The sequence below is a fragment of the Lichenostomus cassidix genome, chromosome 1, assembly GCF_008360975.1.
Source record: "Lichenostomus cassidix isolate B80296 chromosome 1, HeHo_3.0, whole genome shotgun sequence".
Classification (NCBI taxonomy): Eukaryota; Metazoa; Chordata; class Aves; order Passeriformes; family Meliphagidae; genus Lichenostomus; species Lichenostomus cassidix.
Window position 1 is genome coordinate 101,728,478 of NC_139479.1, and position 14,393 is coordinate 101,742,870.

General features: G+C 37.6%; 1 long non-coding RNA gene across 1 annotated transcript; it reads right to left on the minus strand.

Annotated features, from left to right (window-relative positions):
- Positions 1-12,937: 12,937 nt before the first annotated feature.
- On the minus strand, positions 12,938-13,987 carry LOC146445466 (uncharacterized). Its single transcript, XR_014851988.1, has 2 exons — positions 13,803-13,987; positions 12,938-13,170 (listed from the first exon to the last, which is right to left on the minus strand). It is a non-coding gene; the product is annotated as an uncharacterized LOC146445466 (long non-coding RNA).
- Positions 13,988-14,393: the final 406 nt, after the last annotated feature.

A 14,393-nucleotide genomic window follows, 5' to 3' on the forward strand; every position in this document is an offset into this window, starting at 1 on the left:
CTGAGTGTTCGGAATATGTCATATTGCAATGTAGTGGTTCAAAGCATACTTTCAAAGTAGTATAAAGGATTTGACTTGTCACACATTTCTTCTTTAACCTAAAGCTTCAGCTTTCAGCAAGAAAATATCAGCTGCAGCTTCTGCATCATTTTATTAATACATTTTGTCATGTTTTTCTCTATATTTTAATTTTCAACTGGAATAAAATAAAAATTAGTAAACACCCCCCCCAAAAAAAATGCAACAAGTATCTCTGCTTTAGTGTATCTTAATATGAGATTCAAGACAGGGGTTTATCTCTGAGTACATTTGAATCCATGAGGGTTTTGGTGTTTTTCATTCCTTTGTATGTAGAAAGTACGGGAAGAATATATGTGGAAAAGATTATATAGTTCTAAAATAACTCGTATTTGGATGTTTGTATTTTTTTCTGAAATCTTATTCATGGCAATATATGGAACTTGAATCTCAACTCTTCCCATACAATAAAGCAGATTAACTTCCACTTTTTTTTGAGGGGAAGGGAGAAGGAGGACAGAGGGAGGCAATAATGCATGTGAGGTCAATAATTTGAAGTTTATAATTTAGATGGGAAAAAACCCAAAAAACCTGGTTGCTTCCAATCTGTATTTATGGAAAAGTATTTGAGAATGCTATGTCTTCAAACCACTTAAGGAATCACTATATATAAAAAAAGGATTTTATATGAGTCCCTTTGGAACATCTCTAGGAAGAGTTTCACTTATTCTGAACAGTATTTTTGCATGTGTTTCCTTCCAAATCTTCTCACATTCATAGTGTTTCTGTCACTCTTATGAGCTATGCATGAGCTAGTTTCTACATAGCTTAAAAAGGAAAGGGTGTGACAGTCTTGGTACTTCTCTAGTCCTTTCCCTTAAAAAAATTTAAATTCTAAACATTTTTATGGATCAGTAGCTGGGTAAAGGATCCACCTTGTAACTGGAAATAAAGTATTCTGTGTTCTTCAAGTAATTTACACCAAACTATTCAGTATTTTTAATTACATTACTTTAATAAATAATATTAATATTTAACTGGTCCTAAGTACATCCATAGATTTCAAAGAGCTAACAAGGAATACACAATAAATATAATTAATAAGGAGCTTTAATGAAAGACACACCTTTTCTGAGGTATTTTCTGCATAGGAAAAAAAGGCAGATTAATTCAATGAAGTATTTCTTGGTATATTCAATTTCCTTAGAAGGACAGATTTTAGGTGATTCCATCTGAAAAACTTTTATCCCCTGAAAGTCAGGTTAATTTTAATTTTATATAATATATCCAGAAATATAGGTAATGAAATATTAGTTGCATGTGCAGTCTTATCTGTCTTTCTAGGTTATCAACCTATCTTTTGTTCTCGTACACTAATGAGAAAAAGAAAAAGCAGGTAATTAATATATTTTGGACATGATCCAAGAAGAAATTAAATATTTATATTAAAAATATTTATATTAAAAGCCAATACAACTACTTTAACATTGGATCATATTTTCTTCTGCAAAACAAAATAGAAGGAACAAACTCCCATCCTCAATGGAAGATGTCAAGTAAAGCCCCTTGTCATCCTAGAAGGAAAATTTCTTTTTTGTAACCTGCATTGAAGGATGTAGTATAGATGCAAATTTTTTTATGATTCACAGAGTACGAATTCTTTTTATTTCTTTGAATGGCTCACAACCAACAAGACAAGTTTTTTCAGCCACTACAGTTTTTGAGCTTGGAGTTCTAACGCAGGACAGGATACTTGCTGCACCTCAGCATCTACAGCACAGTTCAAGGGTTTGTTTATTTAGTGAGAATCTCAGCTACAGCATTTATTGCCAGGTCTGTGATTTTGACAAAGCTGAACAAGAAGATAACATTTGTTGGAACTGTGGGTGCCAGAGGGAAATCAAATAAGAGTTAATAAGGGATGCACACTGCTGAAAAATATGATTACAGTTTGAAGATCTGCTGTTGTTCCTGTTGCTGCAATCAAATCTCAACCTAAAGGCAGAAAAAGCTGCAAAGGACAATACTTTGGGAACAAAACTTCCGTGTTTGGTAGATAGATAGATTAAGTCAATTAGTGCCAAGTATTTGCAAGACAGCACCAAAATATTTCAGAACATAAAAACTGTATTGTAGTGGATGTGTGCCTATAAAAATTTTTATGTTGGCCAGGCAAAAATCAACCAACTTTTGCAATGTATGGTATCAAATGCTTGTATGGGGCATGTGGGCACTCACAGACAAAAGAAATCTTACACACTATGTGTATGGAATCGAGGGGTTTGTTTACCAGGGGATTTTTTGTTTTCTTTTCTGCAAATGTTTCCTCTTCATGTAATTAAACATACATGCAAGAGTTTAAATAGGTGACATAAACTGAGAGTTTGGTGAATAATGTTTATTTACATCCTTCCCTTCTGATATATGGTTTGTAAATAGACTGTAATATATCTTTGGTGATTATGAGGGATTAAGTCTCACTTATTGATTTAATATTTCCCTATATGTGCCATTCTTGCCCTCAAGGTGCCCATTTTGTTCTCTGTGTTTCAAAAGACTGTTGGTAACAAACTCAGGGTATGCTGGGAACTAGTGACAACAATGGCACTGACAGAAAACAAGTACTTTTAAGTAGAAGATGATATTGTTTTAGGAATATCTGGTAATAATGTTTTGTAAATTAAGAAAAATTTTTTATCTATCATGCTATTCTAATCTGTCATGGATTTGCATAGCAACTCTTCAAATGTACTGACATATTTTCCACTGAAAATATATTATTGATAAGGCTCATGATAAGGAGAAGTGGCGTTTGCTTGTTTTCATTTTTTTCATCAACAGGTTGTTAAAAGATAGGTCTAAAACACTTATCTTCATAATTTCAAATAGTAAAACGTAACTTTATGTTTGCCTACAATAATGGAACAGTTACAAGGAGAAAGCATTGTCTTTTCTAAAGTCTCATTCAGAATTTCTACTTGTAATTGACACAAAATCCATATTATGCTGTAATTGACACATTATTTTACATGTATTGTGGGGTACTTTCATTTGCAGAGCATAATGGAAAGACAAATGACTTAACTTTAAGAAGGACAAATTACACAAATTTCTCTGACATTCCTCACAGAGGAATTTACTAATTATTTTTTGGCTTTTTCAGATTATCAAGAAGGATTTTGAAAGTGCCTTTCACCACGAAACCAATTCACAGGCAGAAACAACTTTGAATAAACATGATCATCTCATATGATTCTGAAAACAAGTGTCGTTGGTTGGGCATTCTCAAGAATAATATTTGGAGTCTCAATAAGATGTTTTAGCTTTGTTTTCTAGACAGTTTTAAAGTATTAGAAAACTTTTTTTCTTTTCAGTAGCATATTGTGCATCATAAATTTTATGAACTTTTTCTGTTTACCCACTTTTTCTCCATGCATTCAGCTTTGGAGGAGATAGCAATACAATTTTCCCTTAGAGCAAGGGCAGGGTCAATATCAGCCAGTTTAGGATAGTGTGGTAAACTACTGGGGCCCTGTGGTTAAATTTTTCCTAAAAAAGATGGTTTTGAACCAAATCACGAGAAGCAGCCAGTAAGCAGCAGATTCTGCAGAGGGAGGGTAGCATTTTTCACGGTGCCACTCCTTCCTGTGCAGCAAGGCACCACTGCCCAGCTGTGAACACCCTGTACACAAAGCCCCTCTCTATATTTTTCTAAGGAAAGACCATGCATGCCCCAGGAGAACTCCTCCTGGCAGCGGTACTGGGGTGTTCCTTGATAAACTCTCTTTTTTGCTGTGTATGTCCACATACCATGGCCAACCAGGACTGGGAACTGTTACCACAGCTACTGACCATGATCATCCACGGATCACTGGAGCCACCGCTGCTGATCTCTCTCTGTCTCTTTCCCTGTCATTAATTTACCGTCTCACCTTTCTTAAGGTAATCACAAATTCCACCACAGCTATAGATCCCTTTTTCCAGTTCCAGTTCCAGAGCTGTTAAAATAAAAACTATGGCTGTCATTGTATTGGTTATTTAGTGTTTCGCTTTAATCCACTCCAAGGGATCCTTTAATAAAGACCCTAATGCCCTGCCTCGGAAGCTGGCCACAACACATGTGCTGGTTCCAAAATGTGGGATTATATGAGCTAACACAATGTTTTCTCTTTAAAGATACCTGTGAGGACTCTCCCTTAAGGAGATCAGTTTCTCTGGGCCTTTAGGGATATTGTTATGAATGGAGACAGGAGCTTAGACAAATCTCTGCCTTTTGCCCAGGCCTTGGCAGCAGACAGTAGTTCTTATTGGGGTGGTCAGCAACCCAAGACCTGGTCTCATTCGCAAGTTCTTAATTAATAGCCAATTAGGTCTAATATTACATAAATTATTATTTATTAGACACAGAAAATAACAGAAATAAGACTTGAGACAAAACTACATACTACACAGAAATAAAAGAAAAATAACTACTGGTAGAGAGAATTCAGCATGCGAAAAGGTACCTATTATTACAGCTAGCAAGAAATAATGTAACCTAGGAACCAATGTATCTTACCAACACCAGTTTGGTGGTGAAGTATACCTTGGAATCCTTTCACTCAATCCCCAGGAAAGTAACCAGTGGAGCCTGCATCCAGACTCCAGGGAGAAGCCTTTGCACATTTCCAGAGTGTGTGTAGGAGACTTCTGCCTCTGTGATATTTCATGTATCTTTTATAGCGTAAAAGTGTGTCTTTTGGTCACGTACTTACTCTTTTCATCTCCACGTCTACTCTCCATACCAAGATGTGTACTTTGGGCTGGAGGCTCCAGACTCTTGGGCACCAAGAGATAACCTCTTGCTGGGCTTTTGACCCAACCTGAGTTTATCTTTATGCACTAGTCATGCGGTAGAGGGAGAGGGGGGGATGTTCTGACGCAGGTATCTATGGGTAAACACACTAAATTTCTTTTTTTGCTGCTTTGGAATTCTACAACACAGCACAAGTTTTATTTGCTGTCATGTCTCACAGGGGGCCAAAACACATTCCTTTTGGTAGGTTTGTTCAGTGAGCAGGAAATCATGGGTGTCACTGCTAAGCATAGGTGATTATCAGCTGAACTTGAGTGAACTCATTTGTTCCTCAGACACCTGAAATGTCTGAGAAAGTAGGAAGGCTGGCTTCTATCCCAGACATTTCATTAAGAAATTGTAGATAAACTATTGGGAAGCTATTAATTTCTGCTGTACAGTTCTGAGCCTGCACTGATGAATTCTACAGCACTCTTCCCACTCTTTAGCAGGAATCTCCATCTACCCTTAAGACCACACATAAAAGCCCCCAGAAGATGATGTGGTTTGGCACATGTCACTGCTTTCTTTCTATACAATGAGCAGTGAAACTGTGGTGCAGACAGAGATACATCATTGCTTTGCAGAGATCTAAGTGTTATCTATAGAGAAAATTCATTTCTCTACGGTGAAATGGGTCACAGTGGTCTATAGCTTTGTTGCTGTGAGACACCTTGTACAAGGTTATCTATTAATCCTAAATTTTATTCAGTTCAAAGGGAATCTTTCTGATTTGGGACCTCAGTTGTGCTCAGCTGAACTTTTTAATTCCTTCAGAGATCCCAAAAAAATATTTCACAGTTTCTCTCGACCTAAAACCACTTTTATTTTACAATTATGAAAAAAAAAGAAAAATTAGAATGTAAATTTCATAGAATGTTATATCTCATGTAAGGATGTGTCAGCAAATTGAAATACACCACCTACATAATTCTTCACATACATCCATAACAGCTGTAATAATTCAAATATCTCCAGTCATACAGAAAATTTACAAGAATTACTTTTGTAGGTTTAAAGTAGATTTTATATATGCTATGTACTTTATTCTGGTCTTTGAATTGAATGCTTAATAGTGTTATTTTAGAGTAAATAGAAATTTTTATGCATCAAATTATTTCATTGAACCTCTGCTCATATGTCCTAACCCGGGTTAATACTAGCTTGATGGCCTCCTACTATTTTTAGTATTACAAAATTCGATGAGAGTAATTTGTGTGGTTACAGGAAAGAGTTTTCAAGCATTGCCATTGCTTCTGGAAAAATTCCTAGGTCTTAACCTTCAGTCAAGGTAAAGCGGATGCATTCTGTGAAATCATATTTGCAGGGGAAAGAAAAGGTGTCTGCAATGGGATGGTCATGAAAAAATCACTTTGAAAAAAATTAATATCTCTGTTACTGATGAAGCAGGCCTAATCTTTTAGGTACGTCATACACTAAGCATTATTCCTTACTTTTGAAACTGAAGTTAACCTCTGACTCCCTGTATATGAAAGGTGGCTAAGACTTTTTGTTAACAAAAGTTAAAATATATTAAATTTTAATATATTCACAAATACTATTCCATGTCACCTCTTCAGCACAGAAATTTACATAAAAAATGAACACACTGTAAATGGGGTTTGTGAGCAGAGCAATTGACAAAATGGGATTGTACCCTGATTATTAGATTCTCTCTTATAATCAGACTTCATATAAATGCTGAATGAAAAATAAGAAATTCAGCAGTTCATAACCCAGACACTGTGTGATATGAGAATTACCAGCTTCATCTGTCATCCCTCAGGAGCTGGAGAGGTGAAATTTGTTGCGCAGCCTCAGCTCTGATGAGCAAAATCAGAATCAGCTGTGGGAAGTGAATTGCTGGCTGGACACAGGAGGTGCATCTGCAGTGCAGGGTGTAAATGCTGTGCTTGAAACCCTCAGGGCAATGGTCAGCCAGCCAAAAACAACCTCCCTGGAGCCCAGGGAAAGTCTGCAGCAGGAAGGCGAGTCCCTATTAAACATCCTCCTCACTTTCTGTACCTGAGGAGTTCTGACAATAAGTTCTATATTTTTTTTCACCAGCTCCCTGGGAAGGTATATGGAGCACATTAGTGCTCTCAGTGATTTAATGCATTTGAAAGTGCCTCATCACTTGCTATAATCAGTAATTCAGATAACTTGGTTGGAAGTTAAAATGTGTGTGATAATGTCCTAGCCTGAAGTATGTCTAGGGTTTATTTTCTTCCTTTCTTTCCTTTCTTTCTTTCCTTCCTTCCTTCCTTCCTTCCTTCCTTCCTTCCTTCCTTCCTTCCTTCCTTCCTTCCTTCCTTCCTTCCTTCCTTCCTTCCTTCCTTCCTTCCTTCCTTCCTTCCCTTCCTTCCTTCCTTCCTTCCTTCCTTCCTTCCTTCCTTCCTTCCTTCCTTCCTTCCTTCCTTCCTTCCTTCCTTCCTTCCTTCCTTCCTTCCTTCCTTCCTTCCTTCCTTCCTTCCTTCCTTCCTTCCTTCCTTCCTTCCTTCCTTCCTTCCTTCCTTCCTTCCTTCCTTCCTTCCTTCCTTCCTTCCTTCCTTCCTTCCTTCCTTCCTTCCTTCCTTCCTTTCTTTCTTTCTTTCTTTCTTTCTTTCTTTCTTTCTTTCTTTCTTTCTTTCTTTCTTTCTTTCTTTCTTTCTTTCTTTCTTTCTTTCTTTCTTTCTTTCTTTCTTTCTTTCTTTCTTTCTTTCTCATAGTAGTTTTTCTTCCCTCACACAGTGATAAGCAATGATAAAATCCAATTATTAAGTTGGGAGCACTATTGTAAGAAATGATAAGAGTAGGTTGTTTCTAAATGTTTTGTCCTTTTCCTAGTAAATTGAATTTTGACAGTGAAAAATTGACATTTTATGAAATTGAGGTTTGGCCAGATCTGATATTTTCACTGAATGAGATGGGAGAAATGTGTTTAATGCATTTACTGTTAGACAGCTTATTTTCATTTAATATTTGTCAACAAATATTTATTTAAATAGCAGTAGGAGGCCAGTGACTAGATTTTTGGGGGGAACAACACATTAAAAGGTTACAATCTAAAGTTATAGTGAAAGGTATACTTAAAATTTTGAATGTAAAGAAAATCCAAACATTATATGTATGGTTTAAAGGATATATTATCTTTAATAAATATCAATAAAATCATGCTTATTGCACTTGTGTTAATATATTATGAATGCAGCTGTTAATTTTATCTTTCATCAGTCTTTTAAATTGAAGACAAATAACCTTGATATGTAGCCTTTGGAGATAAGTAATTTTATGGGAGATTTAAAATTAATTATTTGAAATGGGGTTCAAATTTGTTGTATAAATACTGTCTATAAAATACAATATGACAACACAAAATATGGATTAAACTAGTGGTGGGTAAATCTCAAAATCTTTGACTACTATTCAAACTTCTGGGTCTGAAAATCTGGACAGAAATACCGTGAAAATTGCCTGTGGCATTTCAGTGTCTTGCATCCAGTCACAGCTGGATCATGGCAGAACCAAGATGCTAAACTTTTACAACGTAAATAAAATGGAAAAATACTACAGCATTTTCCAATTTACTGAGACAAAATAATTTGCAAGTCATTTCAAGGAGAGGGAGGGATGTACCTTTACCCAGAATCATCCACTTAACTCTCTGAAGATATGTTTGGGTTCTAATATCTGCTGGTACACTGCTATTGTTAGTAAATGTGTACCTGTACCTACAGCAAAAGCAACAACAGAGCAGTGCTATTGTTTTACGTGTCACTTTACACGTTTACAATCCAGATGCAGCAGAATGTCAAGTAGTAGAGAAGCAGTAATGGATTTTGCAATAGTCAAAATCTTAGGAAGTCACTCCACAAATTGTCTACATCCTGATAATTTTATTTCCCTCAATCTGTAGACTATATAATACATATGTTTCAAAGCTTAGACATCTGTTGCAAATTTATAGATGAGAGGTAGTTTGCCAAACTACTCAACAGAGACCAGAGCACACCTGCTCAAACAAGTTGGAAGCATTGCAAATGCACAACTTGACCTAGGCTTTATGAAACAACAACAGTGGTTTAAAAATGCTTAAAAAAGAAAAAAAAAAAAAGAAATGCTAGCTATGGAATCTGCAATTTATTGATTGATGAACACATCTGCTGATTTAATATTCATAACCTTTGCCAAGTAAATTATGTTCCTTTACAGAAGCTTATTTCCAAAAATGACAAGTTTATAAAGAGTCCTTCATGTTTTAGTTTTTGTAGTAAAAGAAAAATTCCAGCACTACATGGCACACCCCAATGAATTTGTTGAAAAGGATAGTACTGTAGGAGAGAAAAGAAGCAAGACAAGCTTAATGAACTAGAAAATATCAGCTGAAGACAAGAAGATTCAGTGTTGGCTGAATTCCCACTGGATCAGGCTCTGTGTGAAGGGACAGCCACGCTGGGGAATAGGATCTCATGTCTAATCTTGTCTCTGGTAATGGGGCCTCTATTATCTGCTCTAATGAAAGATGTGTCTGTGCAGTGTTTTGCAGGCAGATGTGAATTTGCTCTGCCAGTTTGCTAACCTGCCTGGAAGCTGTGTATGTCAGACAATGAACCTTAGCTAATGTACATTGTTTCTAACAGGGGCTTATTAGCTGAGATTTGATGTTATCTAGTGTATCTACTTTGTTTCCCATTTGGAAGTGGCTGGCTTCCAACTGGCTTCAAGTGTGGGCAGTTGCCATCACCGTGTTCAACTGCATCTGTGCTTGAAATGCAGTGCAGACGTACTTTCAGCATTCCATAAAAAGAGATAGCATTACCATGAAAAATAGAATTTAATGCCTGACTAACAAACTATTCGAACAGGAACAAAACCCATGAGAAGTTTAATCTGGGTGATGAACGCAACATGCGGTAGGTAATTCCAAAGAAGAAAAGCTTTATACCAGGATTGTTTCTCAAGTAGCAAAAAATTTGGAAATTCTGGCAATATTCATCTAGTTTGGAAGTGAGATGACAGACATACCAACACATCATAAAACTGTATTTCTTGAGTAGAGCAAAGACTTTTGTTTCACTGAGGTCTAGCAGGCTGGGTCTCTGGGTCTTCTGCATCAACTTGAAGGCCTGAAGATGGAGTGATACTAAAGGAAAATATTTAGTTGTCGTACAGAGTTCTGGATGAAAGACCACAAATTTTTTCCTAGAGAAAAATTTCTATGATAAATGTAGAGGGTACATGTAAGAACTCACAATTACATTTTGAAGATTTTCCTATTGTCAAAGGTCATGAGGATATGGAAATTCGGTGTACCTTACTGCTGGGGCAGCTCAAGTCTCCAGGGAGGAACCCATAAGACAAAGCATTAGTAAATTACCAATTTACAAACCAACTCATGTTGCCCAATTCTTTTACCAGCTTAGCTGGTAATGTACAATGTTTTTGCTCAGCATGAAGTTAAAAAAAAAAAATACACTGGAAAAAAATGTAAGTTAATGGTACCGATAAGGCTTTGCAAAGCAGCAGAAGAAATACAGTTCATAATTCCTACTACTTGTAATTTTTTCAATGTCTCTAGATAGGGATTTCAAGTAAAAGTAAACTCTTTTGTCCCCAGAGGAATGCATCCTGCCTCCTTGTGTGTAGATCTAATAGCCAGTCATGTTACTGGAAGTTTAAACATAGCCAACCCTCCAGTCTACACACTGTCTTCAGCCCACATCAATTTTTTTTTTTTTTAAATTTGCCTTTTTCCTTGAAAAACATTCCAGTCTCATTTTGGAACTGTATGAACAGATGGAATGATGCAGTACAGAAAAGCAGTAGTAAACAGACAAAATAATCCAAGAAAGTGATAAAAAAAAGTATTCTGATCCACTATGATATTTGAAAAGTATCATAACTCTGAGCTAGTCCTCAGAAGAACACTGATGTTTATGGCAGTTAGGAAATGAAAAAAACATAAAATAGGGTTAACATAAAGGGGGGGAAATCAATATTGACAATTAAGGTATTTCAGAAACATTATAAGAATTTTATCTTTTTTGTCTTTTTTTCTAGTCCCGGTGCCCTATTCTTGAAAAATAACATGATTCAATCAGTTAACATGAGAAAATCTTGATTATTCCTCATTTTACATTACACAGCAGCCTCCAATCAGACACTGAGTGTAAGATGTGCATATAAGTACAAGGAATGAGGGAGAAAGCAGGTGGGCAAATATTCAAAAAAAGAGGGGAAAAAAAGATTAATGCTGTATGTGTTCCTGTGGTAGTTTCTAGAAGGAATGAACTGGAAGATTTTGCTTCATTTTTTATTAGAGGAAAAGATCATGATAAATGAAAAGCTGGACATGAGCTGGCAAAGTGCAATTGCAGCTCAGAACCCCCCATGTGCTGGGCTGCAGCCAAAGCCCCGTGGGCAGCAGGGCAGGGAGGAGATTCTGCCCCTCTGCCCTGCTCTGCTGAGACCCCACCTGCAGTGCTGCATCAGCTCTGGGCTCCCAGCACAGCAAGGACAGGGAGCTGCTGGAGCCAGGCCAGAGGAGGTCACAAAGTAGATCAGAGGGATGGAGCAGCTCTGCTATGAAGGAAGACAGGCTAAGATAGCTGGGGCTGTTCAGCCTGAAGAAGACAAGGCTCCAGGGAAACCTTAGAACCTCTTCCATTACCTGAAGGAGCTACAAGAAAGTCAGAGAGTGACTTTTTGCCAGAGCCTGGAGTGACAGGGCAAGGGGTAATGGCTTTTTAAACTAAAAGAGAGTCAGTTTAGATTGGACATTAAGAAGAAATTCTTTACAAAGAGGGTCGTGAAACACTGGAACAGGTTTTCCAGAGTGGTGGTGAATGTCCCATCCCTAGAAACAACCCAGTCAGGTTGGATCAGGCTCTGAGGAGCCTGATCTGGTTGAAGATGTTCCTGATCATTGCAGGATATTGGGAATAGATGATCTTTAAGGTTTCTTCCAATCCAAACCATTCTATGATCATATTAAGAAGCAGAATACATTGAAAAAGGAGTATTTTTTTTCATTTGTGTCATGTCAGTGGAGATTGGCACCCTCAGGTTATCCAAATTTTGTAAAAGATGATAAAAATAGAGGTTATTTTTCTTATTTCTTACTACACAAAGTAGTAAGGAAGCAAGGTAAATTCCAGGATCATCTATTTCTGAGGACAGCTAGCAGTGTAAAGAATATTTCCTGACAAGCATACTGATGGTCATAAATGCAGTTCTAGTTTATTGTAAAGTGTCTTCTATTATATTGGCCTCTGGTTATATCAAATTTTTTTGTGCTTTTACATTCCCTCTAGGAAGCAGATGCTGGGAATGAATGAAAATTTTGGGTTTTGTCTTGGTGATTTAAGGACTGTTTCTGTACTATATGTTTGTGACAGGTTTGTTTTTCCTTCTTCAATAACAGCACTCTGATTAGATTGAACTATGAAAAACTGAAGACTACTGTCTTTGAACTAATGTTCGTGCTCCCTTACCATTGGGCTTTCCTGATTTTAAGCAGCTGCTCTTTGGCGAGTTTATCAATCTATTGCCACCTGTCTCTCCCCATTTTTCTCTTGCTGTTCTACTAATTTGATTTATAAGGTTTTCAATTTTTGAGGAAGTGTTCTAAAAGCCCATTAAAGACAATATTTAAATAAATGCCTTCAATATAGAAGTAAGTTACTGGAAGCCTGCAGAGATAAAGGATTTGCTGCAGTTATTATTTTGTGCCTTTAGTGGTGACACCATTACATTTGTAGACATTTTTTATATAGCAGCCAGTGCAACAACTGGGATCTGTCCCACTTCCTGGCCCTTAATTCCACACTGCTGATTCTGGCAGGCTAAAGGTGTCTTCAGTATTGAGGTAAACGTGTTCTGGTCTTCAGAGCAGAGCTAGTACCAGACTGAAATATGAACTGGAGAGGGCAAAGTGCAATCAAGAATCACAACAGTGTCAAGGTAATCGAAGTTACAGTCCTGATAAAAGAGCTAGTGAGTTAGAAATAATCTTGGTGAGAGACAGTAAAATTTTTTGTTAGGCCAGAGTTGATCCCTTGTATCCAATGAAGTGTCCATGTAACAACAGGAACAGAATAGAAAGAATCAACCAAACAAATTATTATAGCCCTGTATCTACCCGTACTGCAGGTAGGCAATGACAGCTTAATGAAATATAGTTCATCCCAGTACAGCTTGCTGGGTGTATTTCTGAAGAACAGAACACCTTCTGCACTACACCACAGAGAACATGGAGTGCAGTTTACATCACCCAGGGCTTCTGAGCATCTGCAGTTTTCTTAGCAGTGCTCATCTTTGCACAGAAGTGTGTAGTAAACCTGTGAAAGATAGAGAGTAACAATGGATTAATTTATTTATTTGACATAGTTTTAGTTTTCAAACCTGTTTTTAAATTTAGTTGTTGAGTATTTAAAGAAGTCCTGTTAAGGATATAACATGTAGCAGCAAACTTGAAATTTCAGCAGTCTTCATGTAATACCTAAATAGCATAAGCACAGTACAGTATCAACTTACCTAATATATTTCTGCTCCCTAGAGACATCTGCTGAGTTTGCTTTTTTAATCTTCACTTTATGAAGAATAATTCCTTGAAACCTCATTTTATAATGTCTAAAGTTTTCTGTTCTTGTTTCCATCTTTTTCTCTATGTTAAGAGGTAATGACTTCTGAGAGGTATTTGTCCAGTTTCATCTAAAAATTGTGATGAATTTAACGCTAGCTGGCTGCCAGATGCTCATTCAGCTGTTTTCCTTCTCCTTCTCTTTCTCTTTTTTGTCAACAAGGCAGAAGGAGAAAATAAGGTGAAAAACTTGCTGGTCAACATAAACACAGGAGGTCACTTCCCTGTTACCATCACAGACAAAATAGATTTGACTTGGGGAAATTAATTTCTTTTTGCTCATTAAAAATAGAGTACAATGGTGACAAAAAACTACAAAACTGAAACTACCTGCCTTGTGGATTCGCTCGGTCTCAGGTCCGGGCAGCACGCCCTGAAGCCACACAGAAAGGGCGAGCTGGCACGCCGTGCACACGCCGGGCATGCCCTGGCAGCGAAGCTCACTGGCCGGTCTGTGGAGTCCCCGGGGGACGGAGGCAGGCAGGAACTGAGGTGGGATGAAAGAATGTGTGGCACGCAGTCTGCAGTCTACAGGGATTTTATTTGGAGTCTTCAGGTGAGGGGCTAGGGACGGCGAGAAGGGACAGAGAGACGGGGACAGGCGGAGTGCTGGAAGTCCGAAGGCTGCGAACCCCAAACAGACAGTTGCAAGGGATTATAAGGGAAGGGAAAAGGGGACGGGTTAGCTCCGGAGAGCCGACCCAGGAAGGCCGAGGGAAGAGGGAAAGGGGTACAAACCAATAGTCTCGTGATGGGGGAGGGTGCAAAATTCAAAAGAACCAATAATATACAGAGCTCAGGAGAACAAAGGAGAAACTTCTGGAACATAATCCATGTAGGAAAGGGGGCGGGGGGGAGAGCAGAGCCAATGATCTTCAGGTCTGGTGCATGCTTAATTTCTCCAACTGCAGGGGCTCATGG